Source organism: Alligator sinensis, unplaced genomic scaffold (genome assembly GCF_000455745.1).
Source record: "Alligator sinensis unplaced genomic scaffold, ASM45574v1 scaffold100_1, whole genome shotgun sequence".
Classification (NCBI taxonomy): domain Eukaryota; kingdom Metazoa; phylum Chordata; order Crocodylia; family Alligatoridae; genus Alligator; species Alligator sinensis.
In genome coordinates this window covers 260,778-265,944 of record NW_005842193.1, presented here as the reverse complement: position 1 = coordinate 265,944, position 5,167 = coordinate 260,778, and positions in this window count along the sequence as shown.

Genomic DNA, 5,167 nt, shown 5'->3' with positions numbered 1-5,167 from the left:
TTTTCCTGAAATGGTGGGTTGAGGTGTGTCTTGTTGTCCTTAGTCACCTAAATACCTGAAAACAAATAGCAGAACTAGCTTCTTAAATATCTCAGGGGTAATGTAAGGGGATGTGCACAGATGAGTGACTTCTAAACTGAGCATTACTATCTTTGAAGATCAAAAGAAAGAAGATTAAGAAATACAATTTCTTTCCTGTCCTTCTCACATTGCTGGGGCAAGAAAACAACTTTGTAAAGAGAGACAGCCAGAAGGTTAAGGTTGATTTCAGGTTTACTTATCTATGAGCCAGTTGTCTATGAATGAAGGCTGTCTTAATCAAGGGGAATTAGTTTTCTGTTAAAACAATTTCCTGTTGTGACACTGAAAATGAAGAACACTATGCACTGCAAGGAAGGCCGAGAGCTTAATAAATCTCACCTAGCTACGTAAGAAGGGACGAGAATCCATGCCAAAAGTCCAGAGCTGAGACCTCTTGGACTCCGGAAAATTTTGGAGCCAGACCCAAACTTCTGGATCTGTATATTTCAATAAGGGGATCTGTCCAATAATAAAAACAACCAAAATAGCAGTTATTTTAAGTAGATGTTTTTGTTATGACTTCTTGAATGCTTCTTCCCCATGCACCTGCAGTAATGCTCATCACAGCCTGGTCTTCAGTGTTATTTTCTATCCCATCCTTTATGCATCCTTACATGTATTTGTTTCTACTAAGCAGAAATATCACTCAGCTGTCCAAAATGATACTCAGGTCTGTTCCCTCAGTGGCTATCGTGAATTTATAATCCAGCACTGTGACCAAGTAAGTTATGTCTTCCTTCTCGTTGTACATTACCACCATATGGATTTTTTTCAGAAGTCAGTTTGATTCTGTCTCTGTGCTGCCCTAAATTAGTTTAGTTAATCTGAAATTCCTCACAGTTTTCCTTGTCTTGGTTATCCCAAATACTTTTGTGCCATCTGGAAAATGTTACCACCTCACTAGTTAATAAAATATATTTATTATTATATTGTGTGTATTATATTTCTAGGAGAGCAAGTGTCCTAGAATGGAGTCTTGCTGTACCCAACTGTTAGTCTTTTGCTTGTGTGAAAATAGACAGTTACTCTTAGTTTCCTGGCCTAAGAACAGAGGTTCCCAAACTGTGTTCAGTGGGGCACTGCCAGTGTGAGGAGATCTGGTGGGGCACATGGTGCAAGTTCGTTCCTCTTGTTTCCCACTGCTAGACTGAATTTAGGTACATTAAGTACATTTCTGAGGAAATGCCTGCATGCAATTGCTGTGGCTGTCACAGGGATGTTGTATCATGAATGAGCACATGCTAGCTCATCATCACATCATCTCTGCATTCAGATGTGGTTCCCCTTGTGTAACAGTTTGAAAAGACCTAAGATGTTCCTCAATTACATACCAAGACACTGAGCATCCTATCAGCCAGGGCCTGACCCAAGGCCTGTTGAAGGCAATTGAAGTCTTTTAATTGATTCCACTCTCTGTCTGGATTAGGGATTTATTCTACTGCCCATCACTGTAGTATGTGAGTGCTTAGATCAGATCTGAGGCCAGCACTGTTTAGTAGGAGATGTGGTTGATTATATTCTTCCTTCACTGATCCTCAGTTTGCATAGCCTAGACCCGTTTCTAGATTAGAATTTGGCCTACCAAATATTTTTGTTTCCTCATATGTTAGAATCTGTATATGCTTTTTTTTTAACGTAATGTTGTAAGATGGGATATTGTTGGAGATCTTCAGTAGGTTTCTTTATTGCGATATGACACATGATGTGTTGTATTGACTCTTTGAAAGATAAAAATAAAATATTGCCTGTGACTAGACATTATACATTTTCTTACATATTTTCCCTCTTAGATTTTACTATAGATTTCATTAATTCCTTTGGCACCATTTGTTCTTATTGTCCCCCTTTTATTGTTTTTCCTGAGTAGTAAGCTAATTTACCAAGCTCAAGATATATAAAATAAGTTTCTTTAGGACTCTTTTATCATCCTATATTTTATTTAAAATTATCACACCAGAGTTAAGTTTCTTTGTAATAAAAAACCCAACACTAACCCTGATTCTGGTTAGATTTAGACTAGTGTCCTTTAGGTTTTCACGCACTATCCTTAATATTTCTGCAACTTGAAGATTTATTCTTCAAGGTGAATGAAACTGAATACCAGTAAGTTCCACATCACTACGTCTGTGTTCTTTTCAAGTTGTTCTTCTGTACATTGCATTCAGTACTGTCACCTCACACAGCATTGTTTCTTTATTGCTTTGTTTGACTTTGTGCTTATCTATAGTCTAGGCAGATAACATTCCACGATCACTTGCATTTCCATTGGGACTTAGAAAATTGTTGCTCAAAAATAATTAACTTTCCTATTTACTGGTATTTTTAAATACTTTATAGAAACTGAAATGCTGTGGCAGATGCCACATGAATGATCCAAAGAATTCTCTCCTCTTTATATCCACAAATAAGATTCAGCACCAAGAGGCGGCATGTTTCCTACCCTACCTTGTCTAAGATCCTCTTCCATTCACTCCTTGGACTCCCTTCTGAGATTGAAAATTTTTGCTAATTCTGTTGGTGGCTTTGGTAAATACAGTCCACTGGGAACTAGACTGAGAACACAGGCCTACATTACATAAGTCACTAAACAGCTATCAAATGGTATCAGCTTTCACTTTATTGACCAAAGCTGTTTTGAACTTGCAATCTAGTGATAAAATTGGGTGCGTCTACACAAGACGCTTTGAGTGCAGTAGACTAATTCTACTGTACATTAGCGTAGCAGGCAAAACCCATGCTAATGCACTAATGCGCAGTAGATTTAATCTACAGCGCTTTAGCGTCACAAAAAGACCATTCAGTTGCACTAATGTGCAGTAGCGCCAGTTACAGTGCAGTAAGTTAGTACCTGTCTTTACAAAGTGTCTTTGCAGGTACAAAGTGTGTTCCCAGTGTTCCTTTTCTGTTCTTTATTGGATCATACCCCAACGATATTACTATAGTGTCTGTACACCTACGAGTGCTACATTAAGCAACATGACTAAAATCTGTTGGATGTAAAACTAGCAGTAAAGGAAATTTAGATTGGATATTACGAGGAACTTTTGGATTTTGAGGGTTGTTAAGTATTGGAACAGGTTACCTAGAAAAATTGTGGGCTCTCCACCCCTGGAAAATGTCAAGCACAAGTTAGACAGAGACATGGCTGAGATGATTTAGCCAGGGATGATCCTACCTTGAACAAGGGCTTGGATTAAATGACCTCATGAGGTCCCTTTCAGCCCTACTATCCTATGATCCTACATTCTTATTTTGCATAGATATTGTTATTGGAAATTGTTAGATACAAAGTCGTTAAACATTTTTTTTCTCTTTTAATTTTATCTCTCCTACATATTAATTGAAACAAAATTTGGTAACTTCTTAACTGAGTCTTCTTACCTAAGTAATAGTAAGTATGTTAGCAAATTATGCTCCACTTTTCATACATAAACATATATTAGGAAAAAAATCCTGATATAGAAACAAACAGCTTCTATAAGGAAGGCTTTTAGCTTTCTCAAGGAATAATATTCAACTTAAACATTTTGTTTATGGTATTACTTTAAATAGCATTACAGAACTGGTTGGTCTGAATCCTACCTGATATCTTCAGTGAAGTCCTTTAGAAGAGAGCAGCCAAGAATTTCATGGCAGACAGAAATCCTAACGTTTTTCAGAGGTGATGCAAGTAGCTACTGCTGTTCTTCATTCCAGTGCTTCCCTATATACTTGTGGAAAATGTGATCATATATGTGGAGTTTTAATAACTAACCACTATTAACTTTTACAGGAATAGGAAGATTTCACTGTGGCCTTGACCATTGAGCCTATCCTCAATAAGGATGATAAGGTGGTTTCTTTAAGTTCTCTGTGGGATTGCTTAACTGTTTGGTGAGCTGTTTTAATTGGTTTGCAGAGGTCAGTACAAAAATGCCGATGAATAAAAAGACAGAGAATATTGTTGCAATCTTCGTGCTCCTGCCAAATCTCCTAAAAAGAGAAAGCCAGGGTAAGACTTAGATGAGGGAATCTCAAAGGAATAGTTAAATGTTATAGGAAATGGAGGCGTTGCAAGTACACTCCTTATTTCCAAGCCAACACCCCAGCTAGGTGATAAAGGGACACTGGTGTTGGAAATCACGGCTTTTGGACAAGCAGCAACAATTGTCAAAAGAACCATTTGCCACCTATCTGCATTCTTGGATGGCAAACACCTTTTAAAAATGCAGGAGCCATAAATCCTATTTTCAAAAGTGCCTCCTAAGTGTCCAATCATTTCTGAACCTTGTGAACATTATACCTAAAAGTGTTAACTGTGCTCATGACCACTTGTTCTCATTAAAGATCCTGTGAATCTTAATAAAGGCCAAGGGAGTTTTTCCTGATGATACACCCAAATTTCGTCATTAATAACTACTGCGGGGCTACCGTTGTTGCTTCAGATTATTGCTGTTACATTCTCCAGTTTCAAAATGCCACAAAAATAGAAATTACAATTTGCACTATCAACAATTCAACATTAACATGGGGTGCATCTACATGTCCAATTAGTACAGAGCAATAAACTCTGGCACAATTTGCACCAGAGTTTATTTCTCCTGGAGCGGTGTTTATTGTGCGTACCCAGGACTGCAGCTTGTTGAGCTGGGAGGGAGCAGCCCTGACCTGGCAGAAGGTCTGAGGGGGTCAGACCCATGCTCTGGGTGGCAGTGTTGGGTGGCAGAGGGGCTGTCTGGGATGCTCCAGTGTGGGGCTACCTGGCAGCCAGCCCCGCACTATAGCACCCTTGTGCTCCACCCAGCCCCAGTCACTGTCTACATGTGCACTGATTTCAGTGCACATAATGACTCTGCCATAGGATAGAATTTGTCCCAGACAGTACTATCTTATGGCACAGTTAATTAATTTACTGCATCCTAATACAGGCGCATGTGTAGACATTGACACTTTACTGTGGAGCTAATTATTAGTCAGTGAAGTGCAAGTGTAGATACACCATGGTGATTTACCATATGTGGAAAAAACTGGTCCCCTGGGTGCCTGTAGACATGCCGGGAGGCTGCTCCAACACAGTGTAATTACAGCACTCTAATTAGTGTGCTTC